Genomic DNA, 20,294 nt, shown 5'->3' with positions numbered 1-20,294 from the left:
TTTCAGTTTTTGAACATTTGTTGCTTACTTTCTTTGTCTGCTGTGGAAGTTAGAAACACAGCTTAGCAAAAGACCTTTTAATTTAACTTTCGCTCTTTTGTATAAACGATGGGATATTTTGTCTTAATATTTGTGGCTGGGGATAGGTCTATTAATTGGGGAAGAAACCTGTATATCAGTCAAGGTTCCCAGTTAATACAAGCTAATATGGGGTTGTGATATATGTGTTAACTTTTCCTTTTAGCATTTCTGTTGTAATATCAGTTTAGTTCAATATGATAGCAATAGATTATCAGTCGGTGTTAGTTTTGGCGGCGGATTCCACGTTTTAGTATAACAATCGGTTTGTATATGTGCTGGAATTGGTTTTTGGCAGCAACTCGTTTTTTAGTGAAACTGGTGGTTGTTTCAGACGCTGAAGTTTGAGTTGAGCATATACATCCTGGTTTTGTACTGAGTTTCTATTTTAAGTGGCAGATTGTGTTGCGCAGCTGAAAATCAGTATTCCGTGAGGATAGCTATTGTCTACACCAGGGCTCGACAAACCCCGGGCACCAGGTCGCATTGGCGACTAGAATTAGCGACCTGGCGCCTGAGGTGCACTGCAAGAGGTATCCTGTCCCTTTTGCGCCCCCCCATCCACTCACCGAGTGCACGGACTACCGCGCCGTCCGAAAATTGAGGCCGTGGCTTTTCGGCCTTCTTCAGTGACAGAACGGGGAACTGGCGCCCTCTTGTGGTGGCCGGGAGTTTGACTAGCAGTAACTAATGGCTGTTTCCCCTGCCTGTCCTCAATGCCTGTCCATCTCCTTCCCCAAGAGGAGATGAGAGGGAAGTTTTTGCAAGCTTCATCTCCCTGTCCACTTACCTTTGCTTAAAAGGTAAGTGGACAGGGAGTGTGGTTATTATTATTAATTATTATTAATTTATTTTTTTAAATTATTTAAAAAAAAAAATTATTTCTCTTTTTTTTTTAATTATTATTAAAAAAAAATATTAAAAATATACGTCCACACACACCTACACAGGTTGAACTGGATGGAATATTGTCTTTATTAAACCTCAACTACTATGTAACTATGTAACCGGCAGCTCAAATAAATTTTTTTGATGCAACATCAAGGAATAAACTGAAGCTAAGGTTTGTATAGGGAGGACTTTCATTGTGCTTTTGGGGGTATTTGGCTGCACGGGTTAGGTCGAAATGAACGTGTGTACTTTGAGCCGTCTACGTGAAACGGGTGAAAGCGACACGCTTGTTTCAGCCTTCAACGTGTGAGGAGTAGTTACTGAAATCCACCCCACATTTGAGCGTGTAAAATAATCGGACTTGGGGAGCGAGTGGGTGTTGCTGAGCTGTATAGCCGTATGAAGCCACCGGGTTTAGGTTTTCTAGCTGACCAGCGGAGGGCCATATAAAATAATTGGAGTCCGGGAAGCAAGCCGACACTGTCAAAGCAGGCACCTGGCAGTGTTGCTCCTAAACCGTCCATGCAATGGGGGGAAACATAGACCCCCCAGGAGGCCAAACAACTTTTGTGATACATGAAGTCTGCGTTTGGGGCTCGGGCCATGAGAAGTGGCACAACCAAGGCAACCACTTTGTGCATTCCTTTGGAAGGTACCTTTGATGTCTGGAGAGTGGAGGAGTTCATTATTGAATTTAGGACTAGGCTCCAGACAACAAAGATGCTAGGCATAGCGCAATTGTGGCTTCAGAAATCTATTCTGGTCAATCAGCAAGGCACACATAGGGTGGTTTCTGTCTGGAAGAACTGCATTATATACACTTGGCCTGAAGAGATAGGCGAGTCCAGCGATCCGGTGAGAGAAGTGGAGGAAGCTCTTTCTGGGTTAACTTTACTTAGACGAGCTAGATCCGCTGACACTGAATCTGTCACTGTCTCTCCTGATTCACAGCTTGTTATTGACTCTACTGTCTCTGCACTTGAGCTCACAGTACAGACCTTGATACCGTTAACACCCTCCCACCTCACACTGTCTCTATCTTTCAACAGCCTGTCATAACACCTGAACCCTCTCGTTCTAACTCTGTGGCAAACTATGAGTTTTTTAACAGGTCTGCTATGGATGTGGAAAGTCAGGGCACATCAGGCATAATTGTTCTTGCTGTTCAAATCGCATGTGATTCTTTGCAGTGCGATTTGAGCCCATTTATTTTGTATGGGCTCAAATCGCACTGCAAAGGTTACGGTATCGAGCATTTGCACATGTACACATGCAAATACGCAGTATCGACAACATCCTACCAGTAATAGATGGAAATCTTTCAATGGGAATACTTGTTGCAGTGGCAACAGTTGAAAGGGGGATTTTCAGTCACTTTGAAAAGATTTCCTCTCACTCCTTGGTGGATGTAGGGGAAATGAAGTGAAGGAAAAGCTCCCCAATGGGACACAGGCAGCAACAATATAACTGATGGGGTTTTAACTCTTCCCTAATCTATCTAAAACAAAAGCAAATCATTTTTTACAATGCAGAATAAAACATATCTATGAAACACATCCGCTTCATTCGTTTTTGATGTTGGAGATTATCTTTTTCCTTTTCATCGTTTGATTCTACGGGTTCACTGGATCACACCCACTGAATATTGTTACATCACTTATATTAACTTTTGTCACGAGAAATGTCATATTATCTCTATACCATTCATTTGAGAACATTTTTTTCATCTGTTTATTTATTTTCAGCGCTGCAATATTCTTTTTGTTCATATTCTTGTGTATGTATATTTTACACTTTCTTTGCTAGCTGCTGTTTTTTATTATTAGCGCTGATTCACCTTCCATATCAAGTGTTTGTTATGGATCTATGTACATTAGGGCTGGGTCCACACTGCCGTACGGAGCTGCTCACAGCAGGGGTCCGGTGCCTCCCTGTTAAACGATTTCAGGTCCAATTTCAGTCTGCATTTTTGGCTGAATTCAGACCTGCAATGGTCCAGAAGACACACAGTACTCCTGTGCAATTCGCACCGGCTCCATAGAGAGCCGGTCACAATCTCCTGACATGCGAATTGGATGTGTTGAACCCCGCATCCTATTTGCAATAGTGTGAACCCAGCATAACGTAGAACTAAAGACAAAACTTTTTATTTTGGAGTAATGGAGGGATATAACCTCTATCAGGTATTTTTTTTTTCTTTGCCATATGTCCGATTGGAGAAATTTTTCTTCACTTCCTGTCCCATAGCCAAACAGGAAGTGAGGGATTCACTGTTTGTCAGCAAAGTCATCAGAACCCTTTGGAAGATTTTCTTTGTATTCCTATTATGGTGACAACCCAAAATTTGGAATTTACTTTTAGGACAAGACATTTAGAGAAGGAGAGTCCCACTAACAGGGATACAGACAGCAATAAAAACCCAACAGGTGTTCTAAACTCTTTGTTGTATGGAAGTCAGCACTGGGGTTGAGTGCCTCAATAGCACTGAGCTCCCTGCCCAGCAGCTGCACCTGTCACACAGACCGGTCAAGCAGCTGAGGACCTTTGCTTTCGCTGCCACTGACGTATAGCATAGCTCGGCGGCAGCAGGGAATATTATACACACTCCCATCTGCTGTAGCATTTGTATGAGTCAGAGAAGCTAGCTACCCAATTGCTTCCATGCATGCTTGGTACATTCACCTTCCCCACACAGGCCCCCTGCCACATCACACAGGCTCTGCTGTTCCACCTGCGGACTTAGGACTGGCATGGTGGATGTCACCACGTAGAAGGTGGGGGGGGGGGGGCAGTGAAAGTCCATTTGCTGATATCCCCTACTGTCAAGGTCTTACCTTGCCCTCTTGTTGGCAGCCATCTTGGACATGTGCAGACTGCTGCCTCTTAACTGACTGCATCATCACCTGCCTGCTGCCTGGGTGTCGCACAGCAATAATGCTGCACACCTAGAGCTGCACAATTCTGGATAAAAACAATTTTTTAGAATAAATAATAAAGATCCCAATTCTCGGCGTAAAATCGTCTTTCACATTATACAAAGTATTGGGCTAACTCTATTGGTTCGTTTTTTTTTTTTTTTTTATTCATTAAAGTGTATTTTTTCCCCCAAAAAAAATGTATTTGAAAGACTTTTGTGCAAATACAGTGGGACATGAAAGATTTCAATGATTGCCATTTAATTCTCTAGGGTCTCTGCTAAAAAAATTATATATATATATATATATATATATATATATATATATATATATATATAATGTTTGGGGGTTCCAAACTTTTCAAATTTTCTAGCAAAAATACTGATTTTAATTTGTAAGCAACAAGTGTCAGAAAAATGCTTAGTCCTTAAAGCGGTAGTATACTCCGCTTTTTAACTTTTACCTACAGGTAAGCCTATAATAAGGCTTACCTGTAGGTAAAATTAATATCTCCTAAACCTGCACGGTTTAGGAGATATTCACCATGCACGCAGCCGCTGACACCAGAGGAGCATTCGCTCTGAAGGTCTGGTGGACCTTCAGAGCTCCTTGCCGGCAAGCGAACTTCCGCGCGCATGTGCGGGAAGTGAAATCGCGGTTCCGGCCACTCACAGCGCCGGAGCCGCCGAAACCCGGAAGAGGCGCCAAGGGAACATGACAGCTCCCGTAGCGGTGTCCGGGCGACCGTGACGGGGTTTTCGTTCTAAGGTAAGTATTTCGTAATGTGCTAGTATGCGATGCATACTAGCACATTATGCCATTGTCATCCAGGGGCTTTTTTTTCTGTACAGGGATACCACCGCTGTAAGAGGTTAAACTGGCCTCAGACTGAAGTTCATCCCTATGAGCTAAAATAAGGAAATGATACATTGTAAAGCATTGTGTTTATAGTTATCTAGCAGCCTTAACAATGTTAATAAACATTTGCCGGAGGCTCTTTTTTTTTTTGACAGATGCGAGTGAGCAGAACGGCTCTGTAAGAATGGAGGACTTGCAGCTTTAAGATCGTGAGGGGGGGGGGGGGTGAATCGAGATTGCGATTTTTTAACATTCAATTAAGCAGCTCTATGCACACCTGACTATATCTATCACCTGATGAGCTGCAGTCCTTGCCCTTGCGTTTGTGCTCCAAGATGCATGTCTGATGGCAGTCTTTTGGCTTGGCTGACGACTCTCCTAGCTCTCGACCCCGCATCATCAGACGAGCCCCCATCGTTAGACTACCTGCTTCTGAACTCGACCCTGGCTTTGATGACTACCCACTTCTGGACTTGACCCCGAATTGTTCCTGATCTCGCTTCCTCACACTTGCTGTGCGTTTATTGTTGTTTGCTTCAATAAACTGCTTTATTTTACCTGCATTCCCGTATGGTCTGGTTTCCTAGCACCCTAAAACCTACCAAGTAAGAACCTGGAAGCATTGTGTATTACATCACTTTGAGGTAAGCCATAATTTTCCCCAGAGAAGAAGGTATTGGAGTTTGATCTGTGCTCCATTAGCTTCAGTAGAAGCCTGGCAAGACATCAGGGGTCTAAAAGACCAAGCACTTAAAACCGCCAGAAAAATTATGAGCCCCATATACATTTAAACAAAACACATAATATATGTTGGGGGTGTCCATTAGTGATCGACTGATATCGTTTTTTTATTGCCGAAACTGATCTAATATTTTGGTCATCGCATATCGGTATCAGCCGATATTGGCTGATATTTTCGTACATTAAAAAATTATTATTATTTTTTTTTTTTTTACAGGTACTCTAGTGGAGGGATCTGGGGGTCTAAAATACCCCAAGACCCCCTCCTTTGCACTTAAAAGCATTCAAAACTCCAAGTCTGGCTGTTTTGAATGCTGTAATTTGTTTGAATTTGGCGCCGAGTACCCAGAAGTGATGCCATGACATCACTTTCGGGTTTTACATGGAGACCCGATCAGAGCCGAATGCGGCTTTGATCGTGTCTTCTCTTCGGCGGCCGTGCAGGCTGGTTGCCCGGGTCTCCTGCGGAAGGCGGCGGGAGGGGCGGACGTCCCTTCTCGCTCCTTGTAATGACAGACGAGTGGCTTCTCAGCCGCATCGAATGTCATTACAAGAAAGCCTACCGTCGGCAATGGACGCCTTTACTAGGGTGATGCCTCTAGCTGCAGGCATTACTCCGGTACAAGCACTTTCCCGAAATATCAGCAATATCGGTAACCTCAGGGGGCGATTCCGATATATCGGGAAAAGTGCATATCGGCCCCCCAATATATCGGCTTTGCCGATAATCGGTCGATCCCTAGTGTTCATGTAAAAAAATGTTGATTACACTACACATTACTTATCACTGCGCACGCAGAAGTGAGAGCAATAATTTGACGAAAGCTGAATAATGCCCTTGCTTTAGGAGTAAGCCATCTATGTATCTCCTGAAGCCTAACTGAAAAACTAGGATGTTGCTAGAAGCCCAGTGTTACTTCTCATCACAAGAGTGAGCTATTTCTCTGATTAAAACCCACTCACATGTGCTTTCTCTCCTCTCATGTAGTAGCTCTGAGCTCAGCATTTGAGAACTCACTCCTATGATGGTGGCACAGACGTCAGAGCGTCAGTGCAGATTGCAGTAGTTAAGTGCTCTTTAGTGAGGCTGGCCCCGCTGGTGCCGCCACAGCACTCGTTACTGACTCTCCCATGCTGTTGTGTGCTGCCTGGTCCTGGCCTACTGTTACCCCGCCCGAACGCCAGGGTGCGTCGGCTCGGGCTGTCAGACTCACCTTGGGCTGAGCGAGGCTCTATCAGCAGGGAGGGGCGGGGCCAGGAGCTCCACTCACACTGGGACCCTGCAGCCTGTATTCTGCAGAAAAAAATAGTGGAAGAGCTGGGAGCCCTGGACCTTTGAGAGCCCCGCCCCTGACCTTTGAGAGCTCCGCCCCCGGACCTCTAAGAGCAGGAGGTGAGCCCAGCTGGCCAGGTAGGTCTTTCTCCCCCTATAGACTGCCTGTAGATCCACTGTCATGCTAAACACTCCCTGCCTGTGTTTACCATCCCCCCTGTATAGCTGTGCATTGCTGAAAGATAGAATTAAAAAAACGGCTACTTGATCATCCCCTGTAGTCCGTCCGCAGTCTCTGGTTTTCCCCTGTATTCCATCCGCAGTCTCTGGTTCTCCCCTGTAGTCCAGTTGCAGTCTCTGGTTCTCCCCTGTAGTCCAGCTGCAGTCTCTAGTTATCCCCTGTAGTCCGTCCGCAGTCTCTAGTTATCCCCTGTAGTCCGTCCGCAGTCTCTAGTTATCCCCTGTAGTCCGTCCGCAGTCTCTAGTTATCCCCTGTAGTCCGTCCGCAGTCTCTAGTTATCCCCTGTAGTCCGTCCGCAGTCTCTGGTTATCTCCTGTAACCAATCTGCAGTCCCTGGTTATCTCCTGTAATCCCTCCGCAGTCCCTGGTTATCTGCCCTTTAATCCATCCGCAGTCCCTGATTATCTGCCCTTTAATCCATCCGTAGTCCCTAGTTATCTGCCCTTTAATCCATCCGCAGTCCCTGGTTATCTCCCCTTTAATTCATCCGCAGACCCTGGTTATCTCCCCTTTAATCTATCCGCAGTCCCTGGTTATCTCCCCTTTAATCTATCCGCAGTCCCTGGTTATCTCCCCTTTAATCCATCCGCAGACCCTGGTTATCTCCCCTTTAATCCATCCACAGTCCCTGGTTATCTCCCCTTTAATCCATCCGCAGTCCCTGGTTATCTCCTGTAATCCATCCGCAGTCCCTGGTTATCTCCTGTAATCCATCCGCAGTCTCTGGTTATCTCCTGTAATCCATCCGCAGTCCCTGGTTATCTCCTGTAATCCATCCGCAGTCCCTGGTTATTATCTCCTGTAATCCATCCGCAGTCTCTGGTTATCTCCTGTTGTCTATCCGCAGTCTCTGGTTATCTCCTGTTGTCTATCCGCAGTCTCTGGTTATCTCCTGCAATCCATCGGGAGTCTAGGGTTATCTGTGCATTTGGCTTTTGGCTACAGCAACTGTGACTTCAATGGGCAAGTTAAACGGCGACGCCAGCACCTGTGTAGCTTGCCATGTCGGATTTCGGCACCGTGAAGCTAAGCACTGATGTTGCAGTAAATTGTAAACAACGATGCAGCGGCTATGTTCATTTAGAGGTAGGTGGTCAAGGGGTAGTTCTGTTTAATCATCCTCTTTGAAACCCCGTTCACATTGACTGCGGCTTTGAAACGTGCCTCTTCATCGGAAATCGCACGCTGTCAGTGCAACTTCAGGTGTGACTTGGAAGACATCTGTGCGGCTTATATCTATGCAAGTTGCACCCAAAATAGCTAAAAATAGTACAGGAACTACTTTTTAAAATCGGTGCGGCATTTGCACATTGCCATTGATGGCAATAGGGTGCAACTTGTCATGTGGTCTGACCTGTCAAATCACATGACAAGTTGCTCCAATGTCAAGGGGGGGCTTAGGCCATTCTTATACGCAATCTTGTCATGTCTACTACTCTATGCAGCATGCTTAACAGAATTTGTTTTTCAACTGTATCCCAAGGGGGCTGGTATTTTGTCACACTGCTGTAATCCCTAGCAGCCAATCATTGAGCTGTAATGATAAGCAGTCATCTTTAGCAACCAGTCAGTGAGCAGTAATGATGTGCAGTAACCTCTAGCAACCAATCAGCAAGCAGAAATTATGTGCTGTAACCTCTAGCATGTAATCAGTGAGCCGTAATGTGTGCTGTAACCTCTGGCAACCAATCACAATCGCTGCCTGATCTGTTGCAGTAAACTGATTTTGAGTCTTCCTGCTATTTGTTATATGTCTCAGAGCCGGAGGGGCCTGACTGTTCACATGTAGCAATTTGGGAACGTGAGCAGAATATCAACGTGATTCTGCCCGCCACCATGCCCCGATTCAAAATCTCACTGCAATGCTGGCAAAACGTAGCACATGTGTTTGTGTTCCATTCATTTTTAGCGGCACCACAATGTGGTGCCTTTTTGCTGTGATTGTTGAGTGATTTATCACACAACAGCCATTCAAAACCACACCATGTTTTGGAGCCACTTAAAATGAATGAACACAAATGCATGTGTTGCGTTTTGTCAGCATTGCAGTGTGATATGGAATTGCGGGCAGAATCACAGCAATATTCTGCCCACGATCCCAAATCGCTACATTTGAAGAGTCAGGGCCTAAAAAACTAACACGACAGCAATTATGGAAGACTCAGCATTTTTTATAGGTACAAGAAAGCCCAGGTTTTGTTTAACCACTGCCCTAAAGACCGTTCCCACTATCATGTTTGGCCACACCCACTTTTTGCAGTGGCGGGCAGGTCACTACTTCCCTGTCATGTCCCTCGTTCTCAATTGACGGCGGGACGGTGCGACCATTGTTCTGGGAAGACGTCATATGACGTGATCCCAGAAAAGCAGGGCAGGCGCGCGATCGTGTGTGCGCCGCCGCCCTGCAATGGGCATGGCTGTTTCCCACGTGATCGGCTGTGTTCCAATGACACAGCCGATCACAATAGCGGAGCCCGGAAGATGACCGCGCATGCGCGATCGGGAGCGCGCAGCGCGGTCATGTCGGTGGCACTGTGTTCCGTAGGAACACAGCTGTCACCGGCACTAGTAAACAGTCACTGACAGTGACTGTTTACTAAGTGATCGGCTGTGAATCCATTCACAGCTGATCACAAATTGTAAACAAAGAGCAGTAACAAAGAGCAGTAATTGTAAACAAAGAGCAGTAAGCAGTTACTAGCACTTCTCCCCTCACACAGCTTCCAGTGTGAGGAGAGCAGAGCTAGATATAGTGAGTTACTACTCTGTACACCTGTCAAATGTAAAATCACAAAAATAAATGTCCCCACACAGTCCTTAGCCCCCCCCCCCTATTTGCACCTGTCACCCGTCACCCAACAGTCACCTCATCAGTGCCCAGAAATTGACACCCATAAGGCTACGTTCACTTGTGAGCGTAGCGATCGCGGGCAGAATCACGCCTGTGCGTTGCCCGTGATTTGCAATAGCACCCCAAACGCTGTGCGATGCCGCGATTTCCACCTGCAGAATCGCGGTAACATCGCGCAAACAACGCATGACGCCCAAAAAAGGTACAAGAGCTTCTTTGGGGCGTCATGCGTTGTTTGCGTGATGTTACCGCGATTCGGCAGGTGGAAATCGTGGCAACATCGCACAGCGTTTGGGGTGCTATTGCAAATCACAGGCAACGCACAGGCGTCCCGCCATTTGCAATGATTTCTGGATCGCGGGCAGAATCGCAGTGATTCTGCCCGCGATCGCTACGCTCACATGTGGACATAGCCTAAAGTTCACCGGTCACCAGAGACTGCCATCAGTACCGCCGTGCACCATCGCCCGTCACCTGTCACCCATCAGTGACCATCGCCCGTCACCTGTCACCCCATCAATCACCGTCACCTGTCACCCCATCAGTCGTCATCTGTCACCCTATTAATCATCGTCACTTGTCACCCCATCAATCATCGTCACTTGTCACCTCATCAATCATCGTCACCTGTCACCTCAATCAGTCATCGTCACCTGTCACCCCATCAGTCATTGTCACCTGTCACCCCATCAGTCATCGTCACCTGTCACCCCATCAGTCATTGTCACCTGTCACCCCATCAGTCATCGTCACCTGTCACCCCATCAGTCATCGTCACCTGTTTGCCATATACATGCCTTACCGACCGCCTAACGACTATATGCGTCGGCCATTAAAAGCTAAATACTGGGGTTATGGCAGCAGATAGCTGCCATAACCCTGGTATTTTTTTGAAACGGCGGGCGGACAGCTTTCAGATAAGGGTGGTCCCAGTGGCGGATTCGCCGCGGATTTACCCTTACAGTGCAGGGGAAGAGGTGCCCCCCTCCTGCCGCGTCCCAGACGTTTTCCCAGCTTACCGGACCCCCCGGCAGCGGGGAAAACTATCCGGTCCCGGATCCTCAGAGACAGGATGCCATCTTGCCCTCACTCGACTCTATGGTCTTGGAGGACCGGAGCTACGTCAAAAGACGTTGCCTAGCAACCGGTTTAAAGGGCCGCTTTTTTTTTTTTTTTTTCCTTTTTCAACAATTTTTTTTTTTTCTTTTTTAGTGTAGCTGTGAGGTGTGAGGTCTTTTTGACCCCCGATCTCACAATAAAGAGGACCTGTCTTGCCTATTTCTATTACAAGGGATGTTTACATTCCTTGTAATAGGAATAAAAATGATCAAAACATTTTTTTTTAAACTGTGTAAAAATAAAAAAATAATAAAATAAATAGGAAAAAAAAAAAATTAAAGCGCCCTGTCCCCGTTAGCTCGCGCGCAGAAGCAAACGCATACGCAAGTCGAGCCCACATATGTAAACGGTGTTCAAACCATACATGTGAGGTATCTCCGCGATCGTTAGAGCGAGAGCAATAATTTGAGCCCTAGACCTCCTCTGTAACTCTAAGCTGGTAACCTGCAGAAATTTTTAAAATGTTGCCTATGGGGATTTTTAAGTACCAATGTTTGGCGCCATTCTGTGAGCATGCGCAATTTTGAAGCATGACATGTTGGGTATCTAATTACTCGGCGTAACATTATCTTTCACATTATGGAAAAAAATTGGGCTAAATTTACTGTTTTCTTATTTTTTAGTTCAAAAAAGTGAATTTTTTTCAAAAAAATTGCATTTGGAAGACTGCTGCGCAAATATGGTGTGATAAAAAATATTGCAACAATCTCAATTTTATTCTCTAGGGTCTCTGCTAAAAAAAATATATATATAATGTTTGGGGGTTCTAAGTAGTTTTCTAGCAAAAAAAATGATTTTAGCTTGTAAACACCAAGTGTCAAAAATAGGCCCAGTCTTAAAGTGGATAAATGGACATCTTTGTGAAAAGTGCTACTTGGATGTTAGGCCTCTGTATGTGGCCAGGCTGTGAAAAAGTGTTACACATGTGGTATCGCCATACTCAGGAGGAATAGCAGAATGTATTTTGGGGTGCAATTTTTGCTATGTACATGCTATGTGTTAGAAATATTGCATAAATGGACAGCTTTGTGTAAAAAAAATGTGTTTTCATTTTCTTTCCACATTTTCCAAAAACTTGTGGAAAAAAATGACATATTCAAAAGACTCATTATGCCTGAAAAATTATACGTTGGGCTGTTTGCTTTCCAAAATGGGGTCATTTTATGGGGGTTTCCATTGTCTTGGTGCTCCAGGGCCTTCAAAATTGCGATAGGTTGTCAGGAAATTATATGTGTAATTTGTGCTCCTAGAATGCCGGACGGTGCTACTTGGATGTTAGGCCTCTGTATGTGGCCAGGCTGTGAAAAAGTCTCACACATGTGGTATCGCCATACTCAGGAGGAGTAGTAATATGTGTTTTGGGGTGTAGTTGCAAGTATACATATGCTGTGTGAGAGAAATAACCTGTTAATACGTCAATTTGTAAAAAAAAAAAAAAATCTTCATTTTGCAAAGAGTTGTGGGAAAAAATTACAACTTCAAAAAACTCACCATGCCCCTTATTAAATACCTTGGAATGTCTACTTTCCAAAAAGGGGTAATTTGGGGGGTATTTGTACTTTCCTGACTTTTTAGTGTCTCAAGAAATGAGATAGGCCTTCAGTACATCAGGTGTGGTTAAGTGTGATCAATTTTCAATGATTAGCACCAGAACTTGTGGACTCTATAACTTTCACAAAGACCAAATAATATACACTTATTTGGGTTATTTTTACCAAAGATAAGTAGCAGTATAAATTTTGGCCAAAATTTGTGAAGAAAAATTACTAATTTTCTAAATTTTATGACAGAAACAAAGAAAAATGTGTTTTTTCACAATATTTTCAGTCTTTTTTTATTTATAGCACAAAAAATAAAAAACCCAGTAGTGATTAAATACCATCAAAAGAAAGCTCTATTTGTGTGAAAAAAAGGACACACATTTTTTATGGGTACAGTGTTGCATGACTGAATAATTGTCATTCAAAGTGTGAGAGCGCTGAAAGCTGAAAATCAGTCTGGGCAGGAAGGGTGTGAAAGTGCACTGTAGGCAAGTGGTTAAATACCACCAAAGGAAAGCTGTATTTGTGTAAAAAAAATTCTAAAAATGTAATTTAGGTACAGTGTTGCATGACTGAGCAATTGCCAGTTAAAGAAGCACAGTGCTGAACAGCAAAAAATGCACTGGTCATGAAGGGGGTAAAACCTTCCGGAGGTGCGTGGTTGAACTGTCCGGGCATGGCCCCTAATGATCTCATTCTGGATCGTTTGCTAATGTAGTTCTCAGGGTTGCATTTTTGTTTGCTTTTTGCCTGGGAGGGCGGGTTGAGGGTGTTTCACCCATTTCTTATACTATTTTGTGTTCTCTATGCCTTGCACTGTGACCATATTTGCTGCTGTTGGGTGGAGTGGGGCATGTTGTGGGTTACATGATGTTTACAGGCTGTTGATGTTTTCCAACAGGTTTATGATTGTAATGGTGTGAGTTTTTCTCAATAAAGCTTTTCTTGATTTAAAAAAAAAAAACCTTCCAGAGGACAAGAGGTTAAAGCATTTGTTACCCCCAAAACTTGGCACTGGAGGGGGAAGCAATCAGATAAGCAGGAGTTCCACTTTTGGGTGAAACTCCGATTTAAAGCGTTTGATACCCCAACACTTCATATTCCAGATATCTGCCTGCTGCACCATGTACTTGTATAATAAATTATCCTATTCTTTGTATTGCTTCCTTTGTGTGAAATCCCTGGTGCTCCTGTCAGCCCCTCTGCTTTCCTATTAAAAAATGACCACACTAAGCAGGAGAGCACACCATGGTCAGTTCTCTAACTATGCTGGGAACTTAGTGTGCTCTCCTCCAATGATCAGACCTGCCCCCGCTGCACAGCCATTTACTGAGAAGCTCAGTGTGCTGCTGCTTCTCCTTCTCCCCCAGCTCTTATGCAGCTGTGAACAGAGGGTATGTGAGCACTTATAAAAAAAAGGGGGGGAAAAGGTATTTATCATGTATTTTTATATCTATACAAAAATGTTTTGCCTTTTTTTATTTCTATTTTAAACTGCACGGGTTGCTTCACAAGGTGATCATTTACAATCACAATGATACAATTACAATCAGGGCCAGCGCTAGACTATTTTACGCCCTAGGCAAGACCAGCTACTTGCGCCCCCGCCCCCAAAAAAAATAAAATAAAAAGGGAAGGGGTTAAAAACTCCTCTATGTCATACCCAGTGACCCTGATCTGATGGCTCCTCTATGTTATGCTGTCATACCCAGTGACCCCCATATTCCTCCATGTCACACCTGGGGATCCTAATGTCCCTCTATGCCACACCAAGGGACCCCGATGATCCTCCATGTCATACCAGAGACCCTGATGTTTTTCCATGTCACACCTGGGGACCCTGATGTTCCTCCATGTCACACCTGGGGACCTCAATCCCCCATGGCACACCCAGGGACCCCAATTCCTCATGGCACACCTGGTGACCCTGAAACCCTGTTACACCCGGTGACCCCTATCCCCCATGGCACACCTGGTGACCCTGATTCCCTTTCACACCAGGGAACCTCCATGTCACACCGAGGGACCCTGATCCCCTGTTCTGGGGACACTCACTGGGTGGTATGAAGAGAGTGGCCCGCACTCTGCCCTCCTTCACCGTGATCCTGCTGATTCCTTCTCCTACGATGCTCCTCTTCTGGACCACAGTGCTCACCACAGCTCCAACCGGCTCCTGGTGAAGGGAGAAGCAGCAGTCAGAGAACTCCGCACGTCCCTAATCCCCAACCTCCTCAGACCATTCCGGTGCCTCGTCGTTTCTGCTCCAGTAAAGGTGCCGCCCTCCAGTGCCAAGCTTGGGGTCAGGTTCAGCTCTCCTCCGCTCCCTGCTTAATACCGACCCAGGGAAATGAACAGCTGCCCACCAGCTCAGTGCAGAGAGTCACTTCCTGCCCAGGGTTTACACCACTCAGCTCCAGCCAAAGAGGCTCATCATGCAGGCAGCACTCCTGTGGGATCCCTTCCTGCCTCTTGCCCCCCCCCCTCCAACAGTGGTGGAAAGCCAGGGCCTGGTAGTTCAGCCACTGCCCCAGACACCTGGCATCTTCCTCTGTCCATTCTTCCTCCCCCACTGCCGCCCCCTCCCCTCAACTCACGAGGATCATTCATGATGGACAGAGAGTGCCGAATCATGGCTGCGCCCCTAGGTTGCAATGCGCCCTAGGTGGCTGCCTAGTTTGCCTAGTGGAAGCACCGGCCCTGATTACAATCACAAAGGCAGTAGCGCTAGCTGTAGCTGTAGAAATTAGTTCTGCAGCATTTTAGCAGTAGCTGCACTTTACCGAAACAAAAAATTACAGTTTTTAAAAATGATATATATATTTATATTAGTGCTGTCAAAATTAGCGCGTTAATAACGCATTAACTCAGATTCATTTTAATGGCGATAATTTTTTTAACGCGCGATTAATGCAGCGCGCATCACCTGTTTGCTGTTTGACCCGTGGCCTACGACGTCCAGACGAAGCTACGCAAGTTAGCCTGGCGGCACACCCCCTCATCGCTCCAAGCAAGCATCGGACGCCAGGAACCACGAGGAAGAGCGGAGACTGATGACAGCACGAGAGCGGACAGCGGAAGCAGACGCACTGACCTACAGATCGGCAGAAAGGTACATAATAAAGCATTCACCACACAGGGGTGAAGAAATGGCTTTTAGCCATCGGAGCACTGTTTCCACTTATATGCGGTACTGAACCGACGTTTATATAATAACGGCAATACAGCCATATTCTGCTGTCCCAACCAAGGAAATCTTGAGCGGTAGTTCTTACAGCCCTGCTTTCAATACTTAGATAAAACCACCCCTAAACGATTTCCTCGGAGCAACTCAATAAGAACAACTGCCCATACACAGTCACCAATTAAAATCGACGACCGATTGCCCAAAAGGAGCCCCTTCAAGAACATTTACGGCTATTAAAGCATGTTGTGATTAATATATGTATATCACTTGAAGTATATGCCGGCCGGTTATCTGTCACTTTATGTTATGTCTGTCTTGTTTCCTATTAATGCACTGATTGTATTCACTAACAACCTTATCTTGCACGGGTGTTACTAAACCCCAATATATTTAATTTAAAATATTCAAAACTTGAAAAGTATTAATTTAAGGTACATTTAGAACTGATACAAATGTGCGATTAATCGCGAGTTAACTCATGACAATCATGCGATTAATCGCGATTAAATATTTTAATCGATTGACAGCCCTAATTTATATATAAATATATTATTTATTATTGGCGGGTATAACTATGGAAATAAATAAAGAGAAGTGTCTATGCTGTTTAAATCCAGTAATACACTGTCTCATCCTGCTCTGCACATGCTCAGTTGCTCTCCATTTTAGGCACTTTGATGCACTGCTGAGTTTGTAGAGACTGATATCTGCTGACAGCCTTATTAAACCCCCCTATCCTTTACGGGCCAAGGAGTCTGCTTCTGTTTGATCTGCAACTGCCATGGTGCTGCACATGTGATCAGTTATGACACCAGACATTTGACAGCTTGGTTGGGGACATAAGCAAATGTGATGGTTAGCAATCCCCACATTCCAGGATTGTAACTGTTTCTTGAAAACCCTTTAAAGTGGAAGTAAACCCTTCTATCATGTTCAACCAAGGAAGCTGCTATCTTGGCCTCTGTTTAATCTTCAACTGTCATGAAGCTGCACATGTGATCAGTCATGTTATGACAGTTATTGGATGGTTTGACAGTTTGGCTGAGAGCACATCCAATGTGACAATTACATTCCCGGCACGTGCCGAAAATATAACTGTTTTTTATAACTGTTAAATCTATGGGTTTACTTCTGATTTAAAGCAGAGTTCCACCCAAAAGTGGAACTTCCGCTTTAGGGAGTCCTGACCCCCCGACATGCCACATTTGGCATGTCATTTTTTTTGGGGGGGGGGGGGGAGCGGGTACCTAGTTTTGACAGGTACCCGCTCCCACTTCCGCTCGGAGCGCCGCGGCGCCCTGAGCGGAAGTTCTCCTCTCCCCCTCCCTCCCTGCAATCTTCTGGGACACGTCAGAGGTCCCAGAAGATTGCCGGCCAATCACGGCGCGCAGCGCGACTCGCGCATGCGCAGTGGGTACCCGGCTGTGAAGCCGCAAACTGTAACAGCCGGGTGCCCACAGCAGTGATGCCGGCGCCGAGGGAGAGGATCGAGGCTTCCGGCGGCCGCATCGCTGGACCGTTGGACAGGTGAGTAAATGGCTGGAACTCCGCTTTAAGGCTAGGTTCACACCTGTGCAGGTGGTGCAGCTGCTGGTCCCGCACAAACTCCCGCAGTTTCAACAACCTGCACAGCGAGATGTGGGACCTGCGGGCAGGTGCCATTACTTCTAATGAATCGCCGCCTGCACTGGAAATCGCACTTGCACTGGGAACCATGGTTGCCATGCGGGCTGCAATTTCAAAAATAGAGCAGAGACTTCTTTCCTGCATTTCGTGGGGCACGGCAGCCCATTCAAATGAATAGGCTATCATGCCTGCGCACACTGTGGCCCGCACAGGTGTGAATCTAGCCTTAATCAATGGGTTTAGTTCCGCTTTATGATTTACTGCTGTACAGGGGCTCTGAGCTACAGAAAAATGGCAACCTCCAGCAAGAAAAAACAGGAGCAATGCTGGAGGCAGTTTACAGCACACATTAATGTTGGTAGCATAATTATTATTGTGGAATGTATCATCCTTGCTAAAGAATATTATTTTTTTATCAAGTTGTTATGGGTAAAGTTCTGCTTTAAAGTCGTGTAACTGTCTGTCTGCCCATGTAGATTGAGGTGCACACGCGAAGCTCACTGTACAAGTTCGGCAATGCCGAGTGGACTGCACAAGAGTGACATCATCTTGGCCTGACCAATGACAGCATCTGACAATTTCCAGTAAAGATGCCGGCAGGGTGCTCCACCACCACTGGACTGAAGGAGAGTATAGTTCCACTTTAACCACTTCCATACCGCTGAATGTCATAGGATGTCTTGGGCTTTTAGTGGAGAGATCTGAATGATGCCTGGGTGACCCCACATCTCTCTATAAAGAGGACCTGTCATGCCCTATTCCTATTACAAGGGATGTTTATTTTCCTTGTATTAGAAATAAGGGTCCATTCACACTAGCGCGACTTGTCAGGCGACTTGGTCGCCTGACAAGTCGCGGTCGGTCACTCGCCATTGAATAGTACAGGACCCGTTCTAATAGGAGCGACACAAGTCGCTCCAAATTAGAAAAAGGGTCCTGTACTACTTTGGGGCGACCTGGAGGCGACTTGCATTGACTTCAATTATATGAAGTCCCTGCAAGTCGCGCCAAGGTCACGGTGCAGACTTCACAGGTCGCCCCAGCAAGTCGTGTCGCGCCAGTCTGAATGGGCGCTAAAAGTGATCAAAAAATAAAGAGAAAGTGTAAAAATAGAAAAATGAAAATAAAATAAAAAAATTCAAGCACCCCCATCCCCTCGTGTCTGCGTCCACATATGTAAACAATGTTCAAACCACACATGTGAGGTATCGCCCCAAACGTTAGAGCCAGAGCAATAATTCTAGTGCAAGCCCTCCTCTAACTCTAAAATGGTAACCTGTAAAAAAATGTAAAGTGTAGCCTATGGACCAAAGTTTAGAGCCAATCCACGAGTGTGTGCAATTTCAAAGCGTGACGATAGTCTATTTACTAGGCGTTACATCATCTTTCAAAACATTATACAAAAAAAATTGGACTAACTTCAGGCCCCGTTCACACAGGGGCGATCCGACTTGGGGGGGGGCGACCTCCGAGGTCGCGGTGCGAGCAGCGCGCCGCGACCTCGGAGCGGCCGGCACGGACTTCATAACATTGAAGTCTATGACGGTCGCTCCGGGTCGCCCCAAAGAAGCTCCGGACCCTTTTTCTAAGTCGGAGCGACTTGTGTCGCTCCTATTAGAACGGGTCCACAGCTTCCCTATGGAAGGCGACCTACGGCGACCTGTGAGGCGACCAGGTCGCCTCACAGGTCGCCTTAGTGTGAACGGGGACTCACTGTTTTGTTTTTTTAATTCATGAAAATATTTTTCTTCCCAGAAAAAATGCGTTTAAAGGTTGCTGCACAAAAACCATGAGACATAGAAAATTGCAATGACCGCCATTTTATTCCCTAGTCTCTGCAAAAAAAAAAATATATATATATATATATATATACATATACACACACACACATACATATATATATATATATATATATATATATATATATATATATATATATACACACATATATATATATATATACACACACACATATATATATATATACACACACACACACATTTTTTATAATGTTTAGGGGTTCTGAATAATTTTTTAGCAAAAAAAAAAAAAATGGTTTTTACATTTTGGAGAGGGAATGCCAGAATCGGTATGGAAGCGGTTAATTAATCGAGGCCTAAAAATAATTGTTCAAACGTATGCAAAAAAAAAAAAAAAACGAAATGCCAGCAAAAGAGTTAAATATGAATGCTACTAAAAAAATGTTTCATTTTACCATAGTGGTCCTAGTATAGGGAAGCACCTGACAGGAGAGAGAAGAGGAGGATATACTGGGGGCACAGCACACACATAGAAAGTGATGGGGCTGACTGTACCATTATCTATATCACCGCCCATTACAGGGAGCCCAGCTGTAAGCAATAGCACATAACGGTCCGCTCCAGGCAGCAAAGGATGCTGAGGAGAAGTGACAGGAGAGAGCTGCGGAGATGACAGCACAGGAGAGCCGAGCCGGGAGGGGGCGGTGTAGGCCCCGAGCTCACTGAGGGAGGCAGGCTTCTCTTCAGTGACAGGCCCCAGCACCAGGGACAGCAGCCAAATCCGGAAAAACGTCTTCCGCTGATACGTTCCGAATAACCCTCCCCCCCTGGGACCCCGCTGTGTACACTCACCTGTCTCCCCCATCGATACCCGCACCGGGCGCCGCTCTCCACTGACAACAGAGCGCTGTACGGAAGCCTGCGCAGGACAGATGACCCGCTGCCGCTACGCATGCGCACAGCCAGTCTCCTAGACAAAGGCATCAGCTGAGATGGACCGAGCCTTCAGGACGGGAGGAGGGGGATGACAGCGGTTGACATCTACACATGGATGTGGGAGGGGGAACAAAATAACAAAAACACCTCTGACGTCATAGAATCATAACATTTATCAGAGCTGGGATTTGGAGTCTGCTAAGTAGCAATATGTGGCAGCCCTACTAGGGGTTTCTTATTGAGCATTTGAAGCTGAGGTTTACTGGCTATAGTTGTGGCC

The 20,294-nt window shown here is 45.6% G+C and overlaps 1 protein-coding gene across 7 annotated transcripts in view; it reads right to left on the bottom strand.

Annotated features, from left to right (window-relative positions):
• Positions 1-20,079, bottom strand: part of LOC309562087 (E1A-binding protein p400-like) — a 512,144-nt gene extending 492,065 nt beyond the window's left edge. For all 7 annotated transcript variants that reach the window (XM_082266206.1, XM_082266208.1, XM_082266207.1 and 4 more), the window contains exon 1: positions 19,931-20,079. The gene's annotated coding sequence lies outside the window, so the exon portion shown is untranslated. The remainder of the gene's footprint in view (positions 1-19,930) is intronic.
• Between the last annotated feature and the right edge of the window lie 215 nt (positions 20,080-20,294).

Source organism: Pelophylax lessonae (genome assembly GCF_965119305.1).
Source record: "Pelophylax lessonae genome assembly, chromosome: 1".
Lineage (NCBI taxonomy): Eukaryota > Metazoa > Chordata > Amphibia > Anura > Ranidae > Pelophylax > Pelophylax lessonae.
Note: the sequence above shows the minus strand (reverse complement) of the source record. Positions and strands in the feature narration are given on the sequence as shown.